The sequence below is a fragment of the Sapajus apella genome, unplaced genomic scaffold, assembly GCF_009761245.1.
Source record: "Sapajus apella isolate SASKATOON/1434 unplaced genomic scaffold, GSC_monkey_1.0 scaffold72, whole genome shotgun sequence".
NCBI lineage: Eukaryota > Metazoa > Chordata > Mammalia > Primates > Cebidae > Sapajus > Sapajus apella.
The window spans coordinates 851,431-873,704 of NW_022437012.1; the positions used below are offsets into that span (position 1 = coordinate 851,431).

The 22,274-nt window shown below is 48.9% G+C and overlaps 1 protein-coding gene across 1 annotated transcript in view; it reads right to left on the reverse strand.

Annotated features, from left to right (window-relative positions):
* GLI2 (GLI family zinc finger 2) overlaps positions 1 to 12,579 on the reverse strand; it is a 251,203-nt gene extending 238,624 nt beyond the window's left edge. Inside the window, exon 1 of the mRNA XM_032250612.1 lies at positions 12,164 to 12,579. The gene's annotated coding sequence lies outside the window, so the exon portion shown is untranslated. The remainder of the gene's footprint in view (positions 1 to 12,163) is intronic.
* Between the last annotated feature and the right edge of the window lie 9,695 nt (positions 12,580 to 22,274).

The following is a 22,274-nucleotide window of genomic DNA, read 5'->3' on the forward strand; positions in this document are numbered from 1 at the left end:
TGCCGCACATCAGGATCCCAAATGTTCCAGGAAGAACCTGGGCCCTCTGCACATGTATGTCCCATGACCTGAAACTAAACCATGGGTGGGCAATAAGTCAGAGAAGTCATCTGGGGGACCACAAAGCTGCCTATTGGAGGCAACCCCACGCTGACCCTCCCACAAACCAGAAGCTCCAGAAATGCCACACCCTGTCCAGCACTTGCCCTGTGAGGTCCTCTGCCCAGACTGCCCTTCCTTCCCTAACCCCTCCGCTGGCAAAGTCCTCCTCCTGGAAGACCCAGTCTGGCCTTCTGTTGGAGAAAGCCTTCCAAACTGCTGAGGCGCACTGGTTAGTTAAAGGAGCCACTGCCCAAGGTCTTCACTCTGGGGCTTTTCTTTATACTAACAGGACTCTGCATTCTCTGACTAGTAGCTGCAGGTGTAGCTCAACACAAAATTCATTATGAAGTGGGAAACTTGTCAGCCTGGAGCCAGGAAAACAGACCTATCCAGGGTCTTGGGGAAAACAGTTTGGGGCAATTCCTGCTCCTCTATGCCTTTTGAGATCTCACTATGCCTTTTGAGATCATGCCTTTCCTACAGTAGGCTTCCTCCTAGGCAAGAGGAGAAGGAGGAAGATGCACATTTGAGAAACCTGCTGGGATTTCGGAGACTGCTGGCTCCGCAACCAAGTTAGCAAGGTGTGCCTACAGCTGTGAGCTTAGTAAGTGCCGGGCACATAACAGATGTTCCCCTAAGTGCCAGCTGATTGACTGATGGATTACAAAAGGAATTCCTCTTGATGGCATCTGCCACACTGTTTCAAATTCAAGGCACAGAAAAGAAGGTTTAAGATTTCCAGCCTGGTGTGAGAACTAGGTTTGAACAAAGTACTGCTACCTGCTTTGACAGCCCCGCTGTCGGAGGCCCTGGGAAGCCCCAGTGGCAGAGTCCCGTTGTGTCAGCAGGGGAGGGGTCCCCTATGATGTGCCTCCACTCAGGGTTTCTGGAGAGCAGCACTGCTGACATTTGGGCTGCAAAATTCTTTGTCATGGGCTGCCTGTGGTTTATAGATGCTTAGCAGCATCCCTGGCCTCTACCCACTAAATACAACAGCATTCCCCTAGTTGTAACAACCAAAACTGTCTCTGGACAGGTCAGATGGCCCCTGGAGACACTGCCCAGTTAAGAATCAGTGCTATAGTCCATGCATGAGACAAACCAGCTGCCACCAGGACAGCACTCAGGAGCCAACTCGGGGAGAGGGTCCTGGCTTGGGGGTCAGCAAACCTGCCTCTGTTCAGAGCTCTGCCCCCACTGCCCAGGTGGACATAGAGACTCGCCAGGGTCTCTGAGGCCCTGCTTACCCATCCGCAAATTGAGGCCCTATTTTGCAAGTGACTTGCACGTGTCTGAGCATGCAGATGGCACTCAATAATTGTCTTACGTTGATTTGTGCATACTGTCCTGAAAACCTCTAGCTAGCACCTCCCATCTTCCCAAAAGCTAGGTGCATATTGCTGGAACTCCATTAAGGCCTAACAAGCACCCGAAAAACAGCTGCCCAAATATTCTAGCCAAGTTATCCCACTTTCGGGAATCTACCTAAAGAAAGAGAATTTCAGGTACACGTCCCTACTCAAGGATGTCCATCCCATTATTATCTATAATAACAAAGACTAGAAACAATCTAAATCCACAATGGTATAAGGATGATAACACATGAACAAGGCAGACAAAAGGATATTATGTAGCTAACAAAAATCACACTAATAAAAATTAATAATAATGTGAAGTGATATAATGGTGTAATGTTAAATAAATCAGGAGTTACTAGGCTGTATTAATGGAACCTCGATTTTGTAAGAAAGGTTAGAGCAAAAAAAATTTTTATTAAAAAATACAGACTGGAAGAAAATTTAACCAAATTTTCCCTTTTTTGCTTCTCCTTATTTTACATGTTAAGTACAGAGGCATGTCTTAGTTTTAAAATCTTAGAGGGCAAATCATGTTTTGCTGCTGTTTTTAATATTTTTACATGAGGAGAAGGAGGTGTGCTTGAAACCAAGCGCTAAACCAGAGTCCAGACCTTGAATACAGAGACCAGAGCCCAGCAAAGACATGGATCTTCAAACATAAATAAAGGAAAACCCAAGGAAACAGAAGCAGAAGAAAGCGGGATAGGCAGGGGGGAAACAAAGGCACCCACAGTGGGGGAGGGCTAGCTGTGGAGCGGAGAGATCCAGGCCTCTCTTAGGCTCTCTACTTTCTGGCTGGGCAAGTAGCTGGGCAGCTTCATGAGGGTACAGCTCGAGGGGGACACAGGTGCTCCACAAGGCGGCCTTACTGATGCCCATAGCCAGGCACTGCTCTGGGAGCTTTGCTTCTCATGACTACAATCACCGTAAGCATGAGAACAGGCCTTCCACCACCACCAGTACGGTGTCCAGCCAACCCGGGCTTCCAAAGGAGCTGTCAGTCTTTTGTAAGCTGACCCCCCTCCAGCTTTTCCTGCTCATCCACTGGCCACCCATGCAAGGTGGCCCCATGAAGATGGAGGGAAACAGCACTGAAGAAGCAATGCACTGGGTCATGGGGGCTCAGCTGCTCTTGGTAAGACAGCTGGGCTGGGCGCCAGGGTCCTGCGGGCTCAGGGGCCGAGGCCTGCACCTGCAGAAGGATGCAGCACCCAGGTCTTGCACACCAGAGACCTGGAGGAGATGGCCATGGCACGAGCCCACATTCCACTTCCCTTCTCACAGGGTCCCCAGTACCAGCAAGAGCCTGCAATACGCTGTACGTGTCACCTGGGCAGAAGAACTGCCAAAATGTGGACAGAAGGAATCCTGAGCCTCTTCAGACCAGCAAATCCCACCCCATGGCCACCAGGTGAGCCAGTTGCTGGGTGGACGAGGACCCACCCACATCACAATTTCAAATGTTTCCCACGTGTTCTTCCATGCACTCTTGAAGTCCTGGCCCAAGTGTACTTGTAACTTAGCATCAAGCAAATTAAGTCTGCAGTGCAGAACTGTATGAATCAAAGTCCCAGAAGCCACCCCACATGGTCACAGCTGCAGGTGTGAAAGAGCCCAGGTCTCCAAGGCCTGCAGGACAGTAGTGACAGGAAAGGCCCATAACCAGGCCCCTGATCATGAGTGAGGGCTCTGCTCACCCTCAGGGCAGGCTCCTTCCAGCTCCCAGGCCTGACGCCACCACGGTTTCCTCTCCTGCAACTCCGCCCCTAGCCAACAATCTGTCTCCTTGGGTCAAACTTCCAGAAGACCTACTCAAACTGTCCAATGCCAAACTGGTCCCACTTTAGCCACAAAGCAACGAAACAGCCATCCTAATGGCGCTGCAATTCCTTACACGGAAAAAGAAAGGAGACATCCCAGGGACCCTTGGGACAGAACCTACAGCACATAAAGCAAGACGTTGACTTCATATACTCTCGTTTCTCCCAGGAGCCAGCAAAAGCAAGTAACCACCAGAGCCACCTTACAATCTCGGCCACTGTCCTGTGAAACAGAGACCCTGCCCTAAAGCCCACTTCTCAGAGCTCTGTTGAGCAGAAGTATCTCTGTTTACAGAGTTTCCTTGCCACAGCAGCTGTCCAGGCAGCTGCAAATCCTGCAATTGGCTGAAAATCCAGTCCTGGACTGTCCCAGAACTGAGAGACACGATAGTAAAAAGGCATTCTTCCTCATCACCCCTCCCTGAAAATCCTGGATCGAATGCAGATTCCTGGATCCACTCTGCAGGAATTCTCATTCAATGGGTTCTCCCTGGGGAACCTAAGATTCTGAATATGATTTAACAAACTTCCCACCTTAATTCCATTCAAGAGGCCTTTTCGGCCTTATTCTCAGTTGTGCCTCTATTAACTAATTTCTAGTTCTTGGGTACAAGCACATTTTAGGAGAAAAAAGAAATCTAATTCTAAAGGAATCTGGTAGTTAAAGTTTTAGCCATATAAATGTCTATCAGCATAAATATACATGTCACACATCCCTCATTCACACTGAACAGCAAGAAGGGTAATCTAACATACTACACTGTGTATGTAAATTACTATATGAGGTACTACATCTTCTGCAGATGAAAGGACCTGAATTACATTAAAACCCTACAATCCTATTCCAAATCTTGATTCACATACCTGAAAAGTACAGAAGTAACTGAATAGCTACTGAGTCCAATTTTTTTCTTTCACTATGTAAACAAAGCAACACATGCATACTCTCAAGCCCAAGAGCACCAGAGATGTCCCCTCACCTTGATCTCCACAGACAGCAAGGGCCAGTCCTAAATATACTGTCACTGCCTGGACACACACAATGTATCATGACAGCGCAACCCACGGCTGTCTGCAGAAACGCCTGAGTGATGTGCCTTCAACCTGTCATCAGACTGCAATGACCTCAATTTTTTGAGAAGTGAAGTCAAAACTCCACCCTTATCATCTTCGGAGATCCAAGACAAATTTATGTGTCAGCCCTTCCTTCACTGATCTTCAGCATTCAGGAAAGTCTGAAAAGACCATTCAGCTCTCTGCCAGTGTCCCCAAAGACACCCCCATCTACACTGACCCTGTGACCACATCCCAGAGGTACTTGAGCACAGTGGCTGGCTGGGAAGAGTGACCAACAGGGGGAGGAAGGACACATTCCTTGAGAGGCACTTGACTGTCCCCAGAGGGTACCCAAGACCTTCCCTTTCTCCACACTCTGGTCCTCCCACCCTACCTGCTGTCTGACTCTTAGAGATGGCTGTCCTGCGGGCAGGGTGTGCTAGCTCAGAGGGTTTTGAAGCTGGGAGGACCTGAGAGATGACACCTACCAAGCCCCCCTCCCAGAGAGAGGCAAAGCAACTTGCACAGCTATTGAGTGACTGGGTCTCCCTGTCCCTGGGATAACTCCAAGGGGTTCCGGCTAATTATCTTTATACTTCTGCCATCTATCACTCTTGTGCTTCTCCTCAACTTCCAGAGGAAAATAGCCTAAAAAGATGGTATATGTAAGAAAGTCTTCCTAGCAGTTATCCAGGTAGTCCTCTGGCCCAACTTTCTACACCAGGGTCACCTTCACAGGCAGGTATTTAATGACTGGCTCTTAAGATAGTCTCCATTATTATTATTATTATTTGTAGAGACAGGGTCTCACTATGTTGCCCAGGCTGGCCTCAAACTCCTGGCCTCCAGCAATCCTCCCACCTTAGCCTCCCAAAGCCCTGGAATTACAGTGTTAAGATGGTCTTAACTAGCAAAGGACAAAGAAGCAGGAAGGGGAGCAGGGAGGCAGCAGCACATCAGAGCCCTTTGCCCTTCTCTACCTGGCAGTTACAGCCATTCTTCAAGACCAGTTCAAATGGGAAGCCTTCCTTGATCCCCAAAGCAGAGCCAGTTCAGACCCACTAGATATGTTACATTGATGGTCGCGATGGAATTATGTAAATGCATTTGTGTCCCCACCAGACAAAACTTGGTAAGTCTTCTATCGCCTGCTCCCTAGGCCATGGCATGGTGAGCTGCAGATTCCCAGAGAATCAACAAATTAAGAGGTATTTTCTGGTCATCAAGGGCTGCCTGCACTGCAAATACTTGCATACTAATCTCCCCATCTCAGGCTTAAAAATATGAACTTGTTTTTTTCACTCCATCATAATGAATGAGTTTAAATATTAGAAGTTGAAATTATTAAGTAAATCATTTCACCTGCAAAGCTTCTATTTGCATAACATTAATTCATGGTGGCAGCTAAAACAAATTCATCACATTCTGTATATTAGAAGCTGATTTATGTAGGAATTGAAAAGAAATCATGAGCTCAAAATTATGTTGACATGATGTACGTGCTCAATGGAGAAAGATTTTTCTCTTTCCCTCTTTCCTTTTTTTTTAAAAAAAAGTCATCCTGACAACTGAATTATGCTGAGAAGGAAAAGGATTTGAGGAGAGAAAGGGCTGGCATCTCGGAAATGAATAATGCTACGGCTTCACGTGTGTGGCGGGCTCTCGGCGTGCGTACACACACACTCCAGTTATTAATGTCAAGTATGCCAAAGATACGCTGGAAAATCATTACCATTCATCGCCACTAACCGCCATTAAATTTCAATCAATTCAACTTAGCACAAGTGTACTTGAGCGGCCCTTACAGTTCCTTATAAATGTGGCTCAAAAGTCTGGCTGACTTACTGCATTGTCCAGCACACAAAGCAGCATTGCTAAGCGTTTGCTGAAGGGGCTATCCTGGACCCAGGGATGCTCTTTTAACATCAGGCATTCAAAGATCTTTTTTGAGCGCTAAGAGGTTTCGAATCCCTACAGGTCAAGACTAAAGGAAGAGAGGACCACCCTTCCTTTCCCGTCGCCGGGAGGGAACAGGGCAGAAGGCGGCCTTCGACATTACCATCTGCAGATGCCGTACAGAAAAAGTTTCAGACGCCACCAAAAGTTTGGTCCCGCGGCCTCCCTCTCCCCAGGTTCCCGTGGAGCGCATTCATTCACTCCGCCAACTGCAAAGGCAACTGGGAGCCCCTTCTGGGGCAGCGGGCACGAGGGCGGGCCAATGGGACGTGGGGGGCGAGGAAGCCCCGGGACGCCCTTCCGAACCCGCGCCCTTCGCTGGTGGGAGCCGCTCGCGCGCTCTGGGCGCGGCCGTGGGGACCTGACCCTCTGGCTTTCTTCCCGCCTCTCCACGAGCAGGGTCCGGCCTCCCGCCACTCGCCGGCGGCGACCGGTGTGCGGCCGCCACAATGTGGCCATTGTTCCGAGGCTGCAAACCAGGCCGGCGCGCAGGTGGGAGGGCCGCGGCCGTGGGCCCGGGGCGCTCGGGGCACGGAATGTTCCCCGGCCGCCGCACGGTCGGCGCCGCCCGGACACGCGGCCTCGCCCGCCAGCGCTCCGCCGGGCGGAAAAGCCGGCGCGGAGGGAGGGGAAGGACCAGACGGCGGGGGCGGGGAGGGGGCGGAGGGAACGGGAGGGGGAAATGGGAAAAGATGGGAAGAGATGGAAAACAGAGGGAGTGAGGAGGAGGAGACGGAGGAGAGGGAAACGGAGGGGGGAAGAAAGGAGAGGGGGAGAGAGAACGGAGAGGGAGAGACCCAGAGAGAAGCGGGGATGGGGGCGGGACAGAAATGAAAGGGGGAAGGAGAAAGAAAAAGAAAGGAAGGACGGATGGCTGAAGGGAGAGGAAGAGAGCGGACATTTGTACAATAGACGTGCACCACAAGCTGCCCAGGAAGCCTCTGGGAAGAGCAAGAGTTCACCCTGTTTCCTAGAGGGAATGGCTCCAAACCCGGCCGAGTCAGCAAAGCGTAATCACATCAGGGGCTTTGCTTAATTACAGGTTTGAGCTGGGTCTGGAGGAAGGGAGATACTTAACTGTGTCCCAGGGAAGGCCCAGCACTCAAATGGTTTGTAAGTCTGGGAAATACAAACACCCCCCCGCCCCCACCTCACCCCAAGCCCACTAAGCCAGGACCCAGGAGGCCATGGCGTGTGGGGGCTGCGGCGTGGTTGCATTCAGGCTGAACCCGCACAGCCATCGCGGACAAGCTTTCAGAGTTCACTTGGGACAGGAGTGCAGGGCTGCGCCGGTGCTCAGCCTGGAGGCCACAGGCCTGTGAAGTCCCTGCCTCAGCCTGCAGCAGGGCCACCCTCCCTCCTCCCCCTCGCTGCCTGCAGGAGGCCTGGGGCCCTCGGCTGCCCAAAGGGGGGTAATCAATCCCAATCCCGTGCTAATGAATAAAAAGTCCCCTTTATTTCACTGCTGTTTTTGGTTCATTAAATTTTCCACAGATTTGTAGAAAAGAAAACATAATCGATAAACCTTGACAAAAGCGAACGTGTGAAAAAGGCCAGAGAATGGAAAAGCGAGATAAAAGTGATATCCGATCACAGATTTCAGAGACAGATGACGAGCTCGGGGCTGCTGAAGAATCTCAATGGACCATCACCCTTTTGCGGCTTTCCTTCCCTTTGCTGAACTCTTCATTGAAGACAATGGCAAGCTCACTAAAACTTTTTTTCTTATGCTAATAGCTGAAACCCGGCACTCACAGTGAAAACACACTTCGCAGCAACCTGGTTTTTTTTTTTTTTTTTTTTTTTAACAACACACATGTGCAAGCACACGCACAAAACATTATTCAGTTTAAACCCAAATCCCAAAAACAGTTTAATAAGTACTCGCTGGTCACATCTTAAATGAGTTACTTACTTTCCCCCATGTGTATGTTTTTTAAGAAACCAGAAACAAAACAAACAGGATTATTGAGAATTACCGTGCTGATGAAAGAATTGGGGGAAATAAGATAGTAAACGCACAGAAAATATACTGTTATCTGTGCATTTTCCCTGATTTTAAATACAGTTTTGTGGGTTAAGGATGCTTTTGTCATCCTCTAAACGTAATAATAATCAATGATTGCTTTTTTTTTTTAATTCTTGATATTCCACAGCAAATCCTCAAATAAATTTTAGAGAAAATGATTAATGTTGAATCGGGTGTTGTGTGTTTATTTGAAAACCAGGAAAGTGTCGAAGGTGTCACTCTTTTTCAAAGAACACTGTCAAACATCAGTGTTGGTTGACCCTTTCTCAAATCTGTTAAACAAGCCTAAGGAAACAGAGAGCAGTTTGTCCTTCCCAATTTCTTTAGAAGTCCAGGAGCCACTGAAACCGCTGTACATTCTGGTTGTTGGTACAATCACCGATTCTGCCTCTGAATTTTCTGGAATCTGAGAACACTGTTTCTCTCTTTGGCATTCTTCACGTGTTTCACTTGTCCATGCCTCTGACACTTACTGAAAAGAAGAAAGGGGGAAATGCTCCCCCGGGTTCCTTTTCAAAGGACCCTGGCCCAGCGGGAACAGCTGCAGCTGTCCACAGCATGGTCCACCTGGCCTGGCTGCCCCTCGTGCACTAGGAAACAGGCTCTGGCCCAGGTAGAACCCCTTTCTCCTCCCCACAGCCTCAAAGAAGCAAGGCTGGTTTGCTCTACCTCCCTCCAGCAAGCGCCAGACAGATGAAAGGAAGCCGGGCTGAACACACTTTCCCCGGGAAAAGGCCAGCTGCCCTACCCAGAGAGTACACAAGGATGTAGGACTCTGATTCTAGGCTTTAACAAGCCAGCTGGGTGTGAGGGGGTCACACAGGCTTTCAAAGTGCACATGACAACCTCCAAGTCCCATTTAAAGGAATCTGCTGGCATCTGTGGAGTGAAGTTTCCCCTGGGATATACCAGGGTGTGGGGGTGGGGGATGGAAGAAGGGTGTTTATTAGGCAAATATCCAATTTTGTCTGCCTGCCTGTTGAATCCCTGGTTTGCTAATCCAGCCCCAGGGGCTGCACTGTGTACAGGGCACTTGTAGGAGTACAAAAAGCGTGAAGTATTTGTGTATTTTTCAGTCTGCAGTGCAAACAAGCCAGCTACAGTACACATCCCCCAAGACCCCCGCAGACAAGCAACGAACCGCTGACCAGAAGCCCTCCGGCCCCCTCTTCTGACCAGGCGACTCAAAGGATTGACTTTCCATTCTGTGCTCTCCCCACCAGTGGACCAGAGCGTCCCTGAGAGTGAAGTGGCACTCCATTCCAAGGCCTCGCTAACCCCACGCAAGCTTCAAGGAAGCCACCAGTCAAGGGTTCCCTTCAAGGCCTGGAGCAGAGTGAGTTTGGGAGCAGCCCGGAAGTCTCTGCTGAAGGAATCTGAACCCTGTGCAAATTCCATCAAATCAATTCCCACAGAGGATAAAACCATCTCCAGCAGTCTCACCTCGGTGAGCCTGGGAGCCCAGCCCTGTCTCGGAAGGCTCTTTCTACCTGTCATTCTAATTCTCTCCAAGTCGCTTTGCAAACTGTTCTGACCACAGTCTCTCACTCAGATGTTGGCCCAACTGCAGGCTGGTTCACCTGAGGGACACCTCCTGGGCAGGTGGCCTCTTCCAAATGCAGGATATTCCCTTTCTTAGCTTAAATCCCCCTAAAATCACGAAATAGCTTCATGAAACTGGAATATTTCTCAAAGCAGAGGGGAAATACAAAACCACCCTAAATCTTACCAAATATAATTAACTTTAAAACTCATCACACAAGCGACAACTTTCCATATGGCTGGGTTTGAGTGGAATTTGAATCCCAGAGAAAACATCTCCACAATATCCCGTAAGAGAAGCGGCAAGTCTAAGAAAACAAAAGCAAGAACGACTAAGAAAGAGGCAGAAGCAGCAGCAGCACAGTCAAAAAAAAGAGAAGGCCCCTGATGAATCTGGATGCCACATTCTAGGACTGCCCCAGCACAGACCAGAAGCCGGGAAAAGCCTAAATAGTCTTCAAACTCAAAGCACCCAGGCATAGGCAGGGTGCCCTCCCTTCCCTGCGGAGACCGGCCCAGGTAGCCAGACGGTGAGCTTCCCCCTAAATGAGCAACTGCAAAGCCGCTCCTAGGCCCGGGGAGAGCCTGCCTGCACACACAGGGAAACCCAGCCAAGGGAACTCCCAGCAAGGTAAGGAAATGGGCGGAGAGAAGGCTGGCAGGTGAGGTGGCTGGAACAAACTGGTCTCATCAGGGAAGCCTGTGACAAGCCCGCCTATTCCTCCACTTTCCCCGCTGTATATTTTGGGTTTCACAGTTTATTTACTTTACTTTTTGGCACCGAGCCCCCTGAGCATGCCAATACAATATTTGTTTAAACACTATTTTATGCCGCTTGCGAGGGAAACGTTTACTTTCAAATTCTCCTACATCCCCCAGAGCCTCGTCTGCAAACAGCCTACGAGCGTTTTACAACTGCTCCCTTTATCTGAAGCTGTCCGGATTAAACCTTCACACGCCCGGCAAGGGCGGTGGAGAAGGGGCCTGGGACACCGCCGCAGCCACCGAGCTGCAAAACCAGTGCCAGAGGTCGCGCACCGAGCGGAATGGCCGGGTTGCCTACAAGACCCCCAGGGCGCAGGACCAGACACTAGGGACAGGTCTACTTTTCCTGCTGGGATCAACTCTAGGAGCCACAGAACAATTACACAAAAGAGAAGGTAGTGGAGAGAGGCACCCCGCGGGGAGATTGGAGGTCCCCGAGAGCCTCGGCTACCGGTCACCCAGGGTGAGGCGCGCGGGCTCCATCCCCAGCTCCCCGCTCCTCAAAAGTCGGGTTTCCTAGGAAATGACAGCAGTTACCGCCGGGCTGAAAAGGCGCAGAGCTGGGCGGACTCCCAGCTCCCCGGCGCGGCGGGCGCGCTCACTCACACACGCAAGCACACGCTCCCTCCCCGCTCCCCGCTCCCCGCTCCCCGCCCCCGCCCCCTCCCCGTCCGGGGAAAACTCTCCCCTCTCTAAACCCTTAATAGGATTGGCGCCCAACTCTCTCCGCGCCTCTCCCCATCCATCACACACAGATCAAGTTGCAGTAGTGGATTTTTCAAATTCCTCAGCAAATATACTTGTTGAGAGATTGCCGGGGGTGGGGGGAGACGATGAGCAGGGGGGCAGGGATGAAAGTGAGGTGGGGGTAACCGGAGGACCCGGCAAAGGATTACGTGCGGATCCCTTCGGGAAGTCAAGCGGATCTCAGGGCGGAGGGCAGGAGAAGAGGAGGAGAGCCCAGCAGAGGGGGAGGGGGCGGCCGGCCCCGGCGAGGGGGAGGAAGGAGCGAGGAAGGAAGAAAGAAAGGCAGGGCTCCCGGACGCGCAGCGCGGAGAAGTGGAGTTCGAAGTTCTCAAGTGGCTGGCTACAGCCCCTCCGCGCTCAGCACGCCCGCAAACACGCTCCCACTGCCCACCTCCGCTAGCTTCGGAGCATCCCAGCCTCCGATCCCACCTTCCACCCCCCGAAAAAACAGCCCCCGGCTCGCGCGCTAAGGCGGGCACGCTGTGCACCCCGAGAAGAGTGGCGCTCTCCCCCAGGTATGGAGGGGGTGCAACATCGACCCCGGGCCACGAACCAAGCCCCAGGACCCTCCTTAAATCCCCGCCCTGCTAGTCCAGAGCCCGAAAGGGAGTCGCGCCCACTAGTTTCGAGTCCCCAGAAGCCGGGCGCCCAGACCCCAAGGCCGAGGCACCGGTACCCGGCCGAGGGACCCTCCGCGACGGCGCAGCATCCCAGTCGGCCTGCGCTCTGCCGAGGTGGGAGGCGCTTCGCCACGAAAAGCAAGCAAAAGAAGGCCAATGCAACTTTACCGAGGGAGACAAAAGTTTGCCTCTAGCACGCAGGTGGCCTCTCGGGCTCCGGGCGGTGGCGGTGGGCCCCCATCCCACCTTGGCTGGCGCGGCGACCCTCGGCTGGCTGCCTGGTGCCGGGGCTCCGGCCAGCCGGGGCGGGGCGGGCCAGGCGGGAGAGGGGACCGAGAGGCTGGCGGGCGCCCCGCAGCCCCTACCGCCGGCGAGCAGGCGGCTCCCCGAGGCTTCGGCTTGCCGCGCGGCCCGCGCTCTTTCCTCCGGCTCCTCCCGCGGTTCCTCGCCTTCCTCCGCGCCCGCAATCACCGCCGCCGCCGCCCGCTCCTCCTCGAAGTCTCATTGATGGGAGTTTGAAAAAAAGTCCGCGGAGCCGTGCTGCCTCGGCTGGCGAGCGCCGGCACTCCTGCAATTCATCAGCGTCGCCGGACTGCGCAGCGCCCCCGCGCGCACGGTGCGGGCACACCCGGGCCCCGCGCACCCGCCCGCTCCCCGCGGGGGGACGCTGGGGGACTGGACGCCGCCAGGGGGAGGGCAGGCGAAAGGGGGCGCACAGGGAATCTCCCGACCCAGCACCTAGGAAAGAAAATGCACCTACACGGAAAGTTCGAGAAAGAAACCAGAGGACGCTCCAATCTCCGACACTTTTTTTAGACGCCGAAGTGGGGAGTTGGGGGTGTCGCTAACTCAAGTCAGATGAGCGCCGGGGCTGAGGCGCTAGGGCTGCTCTGTTTCCAATCTCTGAAATCCCCCCGCCCTGCCCATCCACTTCCCTCCGCTGGGAGATGCCCGGGTCGTTGTTCCCAGGGCGCCCGCTTCTCTGGGCGCTGGGGCGGAAGCCGGGGACTCCAGGGAAGGGATGCGGGGGCTGGGTCTACGCGGACCCTCCTCCCTCGGGCAGCGAGCGCAGGTGCTAGGGGGTCCTGAGGCGCCCCCCGCCGCGGCTCGCACTCAGCGCCATCTGAGCACCCGCTGGCGAAAAGCAAAGCAGCCTTCTAGGTTTGGTGCATGTGTCTTGCAGGGTGGGTTTTTTGTTGTGTTTTGTGTTTTGGAGACTCCACTGGAGCCGCTGAAGCCAGATGGAAGTAATCAGAACCCAACAACAACAGAAAGAAGGAAGAAAAAACTCCGCGTTGAATTTTCTAGCCAAAGTGTATATGGGCCTGTGTGTGAACAAACTTGCTTAAGCAAAGTCAGTGAGGAGCCCTGGGCCCTCAAGCCACACCACAGCCCTGGAACTGGGCCTCCAGGCTCGGAGGAGCACTGGGGGCAGCTGGCTAAAGTGTCCTTCCCACACCCCCAGGCCTGCCCCCCTCTTCAGGGCCCAGGGTCCTTACCCGATGAGGGTCTTAGGGGGGAATTGCGGGGTTTTTTCTTCATAACGTTTGTAGAACACTCTACCAAGTGCCAAGTGATGTTATATTTTCTTTGTATGATTGGACTTTCACAGCTCTGTGAGGAATGTTCTCTTCTTGTCTTTTTACAGGTAGGAAGACTGAGGCTTTCAAAAGTTAAGTAACTTGTCTAAGGTCAGAGCACTCTGCCATCCTCTGAGAGCCTCAGGTGGTTGTACTGTTAGTTCAGTTACATTTGCCCTGTTGGGCGGGTCACGGTGGCTCACGCCTATAATCCCAGCACTTTGGGAGGTGGGGGGATCACCTGAGGTCAGGAGCTCGAGTCCAACCTGGCTAACACGATGGAACCCCCTCTCTACTGAAAATACAAAAATTCACAGGACATAGTGGTGTGTGCCTGTAATCTCAGCTACTCAGGAGGCTGAGGCAGGAGAATCGTTTGAACCGGAAAGCAGAGGTTGCAGTGAGCCAAGATCGCACCACTGCACTACAGCCTGAGCCACAAATTGAGACTCTGTCAAAAAAAAAATTTGCCCCGTTGAGGTGGGTGGAAGCGTCTCTCCCTTCAGCCCCTGTTCCTAAAGTTGTATTTTATCTGAAATGCAAGGGACCCAATGCTGCCCTCCCTGAGGGAATGTGACCGACACAGGCCCATTTCACCAGCGCAACCCTTTTTGTGGGTGGCTTTCTCCGTATACCTTTTATCCTCTGCTAACTTTATTCTTTTCCTTTTGAATCATAGAGGATGCATTAGAACTTCACTCTTTATCGCCCTCCTTCCTTCCTTCTCCTGACATTCACTTATATGATGGAGCAACAATTTCTTCTTGACCTAGAGAAAAAAAGTATGCAGAAAAATATTAGAACAATTTGATGCTAATTTTGTTTCAGAGGGAAAAAAGCCAGGAGCATTTTTAAAAAGTGAAACTTGCAGAAGCCAATGATTTAAAAAGAAGTTTGAAAGGGGCTTTTTCTTTAAATGTGATCAGATTCTCCATTCCTCCGTGTTATTTGTTTAAATTCCTGCTGCGCTTTCAGAGCACAGACTCTAAGGAGACAGAAAAAGTAAACTCTCCCTCCCCTCCTTGGCCATATTTTAATGACCCTATTCATATCTGCCCCATGACATGGAGGGAAATTTCTGGTTGCTGGAATATTAGCCGTGTTGGCTGATTACTTCATTACGAGCTTGTCTCTGTTGATTTCCTTGTGTTGTAAAGTTTGTGAAGAAGTTTAAACAAATCACTGTTTTAGGATCTTTCCTTCTTCTCTGTTTTTCTTCTCAGACCAGCTCAACTCCTGCTGGCCTGCAGACACTCACATAACCTTTCCCGGCTTATTTTGGCAAGAAGATGGCTGTCGAGATGAAGACAGAAAGTTTTTGGTTGGAGGAGGACTCTGTAGACGCCGTGCCTGAATCTCTAGATGGTCAGAAGTTTGGGCGCTTAGAAAAGCAGCAGAAGGTTTGGAGTAGAGGCAAACTGGTGTGGCTCGGGAAGCCTTTGACTGAGCGCTGGGACACTAGGTCCTAGTCCCAGATCTAGTACTGAGTACTAAGTACATAATACTAGTACTGTGACCTTTGGCCAGTCTGGCTCGCTCAGTCAGTACCAGGCACTGTGCTAAGTGACTCGACACCACAGTGAGCAGCTCCTACAAGATCTTTCCCCTTGGGGAGCTTATGTTTCATTAATAACCACAAACAAACATGTAATCACAAACTGGGTAAAGGAAAATCCAAGGTACTGTGGGAGCCGGTGATGGAGACCTGAGTAAGCTGGGAGGTGAGTTGGGGAGCGGGTGGTACAGAGGAGAAGGCTTTCCTGGGGAAATGAGGTCTCACAGATGTAGGTGATGGGGAGGAAGGCAGCAAATCACACTGCCACGTGTGTACCTATGCAACAATCTTGCATGTTCTTCACATGTACCCCAAAACCTAAAATGCAATAAAATAAATAAATGGGAAAAAAAAATAAAATAAATTACATTTACAATAAAAAAAAAAAAAAAAGAAGGAATGAGGAATGCGGGAGGGCGGGCTAGGGGAAGGGGAAGTGGAAGTGTTCCTGTTCTTCCTTCTCACTTTCTGTGAAATGGACCTGAATGACAAGAAACACCAGGCCCAAAGAGAAGGAGCTTGTTCATTATTTCCCAATGTTCTGGTGACTAGAGTTGTAGAACAAATCACCCCCAAACTCAGTGGAAGGAAGCTATCATTTCTTACGCTCATGGCTTCTGCACATCAGGATTTTGGAGGAGGCAAACAGTTTGTGTGTGCTCCGCAGTGTCAGGCCTCCACTGGAAGGCTTCGGGCCTGGGGTTGGGATCCTCTGTAGACTCTGGCTCCCCTGCCTGTGGTCCGTGCTGGCTGTTGGCTGGGGGCGGGGAGTCTCCGTTCCTTTCCATACACCTCTCCATGTGGTCTCTTTACTCAGGCTAGCTGGGGTCACTCATAGCACGGTGTTAATGATATTCAGGGTGAGCTTAACAAGAACCAGCCAGGCAGAGGCCTTCGGTCTTCATGAAACCTTGGCAGTCACTTCAGCTGCACCCTATTCATCAGGGCAGACACAGAGACCTGCCTAGGTTAAGGGGAGAGAAAATAGACTCCACCTCTTTTTTTTCCTTTTTTTTTTTTTTTTTTTTTTTTTTTGAGATGGAGTCTTGCTGTGTTGTCTAGGCTGGAGTGCAGTGTCATGGTCTCGGCTCACTGCAGCCTCTGTCACCAGAGTTCAAGTTATTCTCCGCCTCTGCCTCCCTAGTAGCTGAGATTACAGGTGCACACCACCATGCTTGGCTAAATTTTGTATTTTTTAGTACAGACGGGGGTTCACTATGTTGGCCAGACTAGTCTTGAACTCCTGACCTCAAGTGATCCACCTGCCTTGGCCTCCCAAAGTGTTGGGATTGCAGGCGTGAGCCACCACGCCCAGATAGACGCCACATCTTGATGGGGAGTGGAACGATTCTGAAAAAGCACTTGAGAGCAGAGGGGTTGCTGTGGTTATTTTCGGAAAATAGTCTGCTACACAAGGCTAACCGGAGACCCGTGGAAGACTAGACAGCTCTGAGATAGGTGTACTGCTTCACCGTTTGGCTACAAAGCCTGTGTCTTTGTCCACTCAGACTAGTATTTAAAAAACACCCTGGACTGGGTAACTTATAAATGACAGAATTTACTACTCACAGTTCTAGAGTCTGGAAAGTCCAGGATCAAGGCACCAGGAGATTCAGTGTCTGGTGAGGGATTGTTCTGCTTCGTGTGTAGCAGCTTCTTGCTGAGTCCTCATGTGGCAGAAGGGGTGAACAAGCACCTTCTTTTGTAAGGGTAGTAACCCCATACATGAAGGCTTTGCCCTCACGAGCTCGTCACCTCCGAAAGGCCCCACCTCTTCATACTATTTATCGCCCTGGGGATTGTTTCAATGTATGAATTCCATGGGGACATGAACATTCAGACTATTGCAGCTTCACGGCAAGCACTTAGGAGCACTAGAAAGAAAAGACCCAATCCTTACCCTTAAGGAGTCTACACTCTCAAGAGATACACAGATTTGCCCATTATTAAAGGATGCAAAATGGGGCAGTAAGTGAGGAGCAGGCTGGGTGGCCGGTTCCCACCAGGATAGGGTGGACTAACCAGCCACTCAGTGGCCAGAGAGGAGTGGCAGGGAGGGTGTCCATACAAGAAATAAGGAACAGTCACCAGTGTGGATCCTGTCCATCTGCTGTCCTCTCAGAGTTCCTGAGATGGCCCTCAGTCTCACCTCCACTCCACCTCCCACAGGCTCTGCAGAGTCAGGAGCCTCTCCTGTGACTTCAGGCTATGTCTGTTATCACAGTGCAATTACATCTGGGAGGGACGACCCAGAACCTTTCGGGTGATGCTCCTTACCACTGTCAGGAAATTCATCAGAACTTTTCCAAAGAGTGGGCTTCTAAAGGAGTAAGAAACATGAGGATGCCACCAGCGTGGGGACTGCTACGGGGACAGTTACACAAAGGGAGGATGCCAGGCGAGCCAAACACCAACGAGCGTTTCTCATTTCCATCTGAGTCTTCAACCCTCTCACAGCCAACTTTGTGGAGTAAAGCGATGTAGAGGTGCACACAGTGGTTGTACAAACTTGGAAGATGTTAGGGACCTCCCCACCACAGAAGCAGCCAGCAAAACCTTTTTCCTCTTCAGGATTGCCCTAGAGGACACAGCTAGGAGACCCAAGTGCAGAAGCACCAGAACTCTTTGTCTTATGAACTCATGCGTGCATCCATGCATTCATTCATCCACTTAATCATCTTTGTTGAGCTCCTACTACGTGCTTTGCACTTTAGAAATAAAAAGATAAATGAGCTATGGTCCTTGCCCGTCTGTGGGAGGATTACCCTGGCTGGGTAATCCTCCCACAGGCCCCTCTGTCAGCCCAAAGTGAAGGGTCATGGGGGTAGATTAGCAGTGTGGGGGGCTATGGAAGTGGGCCAGAGGACACTGCTGCAGCCATCCTGGGGAGAAGGCAGCAAAATCAGCAGGGATTAGAGATCCCGTTCCCAAGATACACTGATTCCCAAGATCCAGATCTCAAGATACACTGGGTTCTTAACAAAACTGAAAAAGACAGCATCATCTCACAGCCACTAATGATTCTAAGAAATATCAATAGTCCTCTCAACTACATGATAATGACAGATACTATTTCAAGATAATCTAAAAAGGAATACTTCAAAACATCTGATGAAATCGTTATAAGATACTAGACTGGCCTCCACTTGGATATACGGATAGCCACTCCCTGCCCATTTGGAGTGTATCAAATTTCACGTGAGTCACCTCTCTTAGGAGGAAGCAATGGAGAGGCAGCGTGGGAGATGGCCGATTTCTAATGCTCCTACTTTGGTTCCATCCTCTCCACTCGTTGTCTCCAGCAGAAGGAAGATAACATGGAAGTCACTTGAGGACTTCATTAAAGCTCATTTAAATCTGAACCTCCCCCAAATACATATAAGATCATTTTTCTCCTTCAACACCTCTGTTATTCATTATTTTGTCAACATTTCAACTTGTCTTTAAATGTTCAGTGTCAGAGGTTTGCTTTGTGTCCGTTTTATTTGGTGAGCTTTGTTCTACCGGGAATCAGCTGGGGAGTGGCAGGTTCTCACTGTCATTGGAATAAGCTGAAGAAGGAGAGAGAGAGAGCTGGAAGAGTCCCAGATTGCAAAGTAGAGGCAGAAAATTGGTTCACAAAGGCAGGAGTCGGTCCTCAGCTAAGGCTAGCCCATATGAGTGTATTAGATAGCAAGTCTTCCCCCTAAAAACTAAGCTGTAAATCCAAGGTTTTTATATTAGTAAGCAAAATCAATTAGAAGATAAAAGAGAAGATCCTAATTATGATAGTGAAGAAAATGAAAGTATAAACTAACTAGACTCGTTAAAAAGAAGTCCAAAACCTGTATGAGAAAAACAATAACACATTATTGAAACACATAAAAGTAGATTTGAACATTGGAAAGATATATATTCTTATGCAGGCAGATTCAGCATCTTCAAGGAGTTAATTCTCCCTAGATTAATATATAATATATAAGTGATTTTAATCCAAAAAATAAAAATACCATCTTTTCTTGGAGGGGAGGAATAGGCTAGATAACTTAATTATAAAGTTCATTGGGATGAAGAAAGAAGGAAGAATATCCAGGAAAATTCCTCAAAAGGAAGCAACTTGGAGGGAGGAGAGAGCCCTATCAGCCGTACCAGACCTTAAAATATAAAGCCTCCATAGTTAAAACAACATGGTAATGACGAATGAATAAAAAGACCATTGAAGTGGAACACAAAATTCAAAAACAGACCTAATTGTGTATGGAAATTTTTGTTCTGACGAAAGACATGCTTTTTAGTAAGCTGTACCGGGATAACCGGATAACAAGATGGAAGTGAAAACTTTGATCACACACACCATTTGCATCACACCGTACACCTGCATACGTAAAACTTAGATCACATTGTACGCCAGCATAAATTCCAAATGAAATCATTATTTAGAGGTAAAAAATTAAACTGTGCAAATACTAGAAGAAAGCATGAGTAGATTCTACTAGAACATGGGAATGGAGAAAACTTTCCTAGCTATGACTCAAAATCCAGAAATAAAAAGAAAAATGTTAACGTTAGATTACATTTTTAAAAAGAAAATGTAAACACCTTCATGGGAAATGCTAAAAATACTAAACATGTAAAAAGTCAAGTGACAAACTACTAAAAACTATATGTAATTTATTACAGAGAAAAGTTACTGTAACATATATTTCAAAAAGCCTAACAACATTATACAAGATGTCAGTTCTCAGAAAAAGATTTATAAATGGCTCTTCTGTATATGAAGAGATGCTCACTCTCTCATAAGAGGAGTGCAATTTAAAGCTTGACCAAAATACTGTTTCTCACATATTAAACTCAGAAACACCCAGCCAGGCGTGGTGGCTCATGCCTGTAACCCCAGCACTTTGGGAGGCCAAGGTAGGCAGATCACTAGAGGTCAGGAGTTCAAGACTGGCCTGACCAACATGGTGAAACCCCATCTCTGCTAAAAATACAAAAATTAGCTGGGTGTGGTGACGGGCGCCTGTAATCCCAGCTACTTGGGAGGCTGAGGCAGGAAAATCTCTTGAACCCGGGAGGCAGAGGTTGCAGTGAGCTGAGATTGTGCCGTTGCACTTCAGCCTGGGCAACAAAAACAAAACTCGGTCTCAAATAAGAAAAGAAAAGAAAACCCGAAAACTTGACTACATACTCTGATGTGAGGCTGTAGAGAAACAGGAATTCCCATACACTGCTGGTGAAGATGCAAAATGGACAATCTCTACCAAGGGAAAGTCTAGTAAAATCCCTTATGCATTTGCTCTTTTGACCTTCTCATTTCTAGGTATCTATCTCAAACGCAATACAAAAAGTCATACAGAGAAGACTATTGATAGCAGCCCTATTTGTAATATCAAAAAACTAGAAACAATCCAAATATCTTCATGTGAGGACAGATTGAATAAACTATAGCTGCTATGTAGTTATAGTATAGTATATTTTCACACTGGAATGTGATACAGCTATTAAAAAAGGAGAAAACATCTGTATATATATTGAATGAAGTAATGTGGGGTAAAGAATATATAGAATATTAGTGCTTTTTAAAAAAATAGAGTCTTGCTCTGTGCCCCAGGCTGGAGTGCAGTGGTGCAGTCTTGGCTCACTGTAGCCTTGACCTCTTGGGCTCAAGCAATCCTCCTGCCTCAGCCTCCTGAGTAGCTAGGGCTATCGGCATGCCACCATGCCTGGCTAATTTATAAATTTTTTGTAAAGATGAGATCTCTCTTTGTTACACAGGCTGGTCTCAAATTCCTGGCCTCAAGCAATCCTCCTACCTTGGCCTCCTAATGTACTGGGATTACAGGAATAAGCCACTGTGCCTGGCCATATACCACTGTTTATACACACAGGATTTCTTTGTATTCTTAAGTAGATAAACCATAGAATGTGTTTGGATATATCTTGGATTTTTAGACTTGACTTCAGAACCATGAAAGTACATGATTATAATACTAAAATTTTATTTTTAGTAGTATAGAACCTCCACCCCCTGAGTTCAAGTGATTCTCCTGCCTCAGCCTCCCGAGTAGCTGGGATTACGGGCATGCACCACCATGCTCAGCTAATTTTGTATTTTTTTTTCTTTTGGTAGAGATAGGGTTTCTCCATGTTGGTCAGGCTGGTCTTGAACTCCCAACCTCAGGTGATTTGCCCGCCTCAGCATCCCGAAGTGTTGGGATTACAGACGCAAGCCACCACACCCGGCCTATTTTTATTTTATAAAAGAAATTATTTTTTTTAAAGTAATCCCCAAAAGTGAAAGTAAAATGAAACAAGTGAGCATAAATATGCATCTAGTTAGTAGATACAAAGGGACAAAAATTCTATGTGACTTTCAGACACAATAATTTGACTGTACATTCCTGTGGATATGCTTTTAGGGCAAAGATAACTTGTTGGGGGTGGGGAACCAAACTGGTTTTGGTAATTATATTGTTGGTAGAGTTTTGATATTGTTCTCAGATAATGAATGTACAGTATGAAATGCAAATGAGTAATTATGTTAGTGTCGTGGAGCACTAGAATCATTCAGCATGAGAGAAAGGAGATACGAATGTAAAATTAATAAAGTTGAGTAAACTCTATCACTCTAAATTTGAATTGGAAACATTATTGTGAACTCATGAGTATTTTATCTTTTTGAAAAATTACGTTTCTTAGCCCTGTCCACTGAAAAGTCTTAAGAACAGTGATCAACCCAATAGCAATGAGCACCCCAAGAGTCTAGATTTGGTTTCTAAATACCACTTCTCACTATAAAGAACTAGAGCTCCTTGGAGAAATGATTGATTCTAGGTGAGGGAAGAAAATGCCCAAAAGGAGCCTGCTATGCACACATGTCTGTGTCTCCCGCAAGATTTATATGTTGAAGCCATACCTCCAATGTGATGGTATTTGGAAATGGAGCTTTTGAGAGGTAATCAAGTTTAGATGAGGGATTTATGATGGGATTAGTGCCCTTATTAGAAAATCAAGAGACTTTCTCTCTCCCTCTCTCTCCTTGCTCCCTCTCTCCATCTCTTTCCATGCATAAGCACCGAGGAAGGGCCATGTGTGCACACAGCAAGAAGGCAGCTGTATACAAGCCAGGGAGGGGGCCTCAGCAGGCACCACATCTGCTGGTACC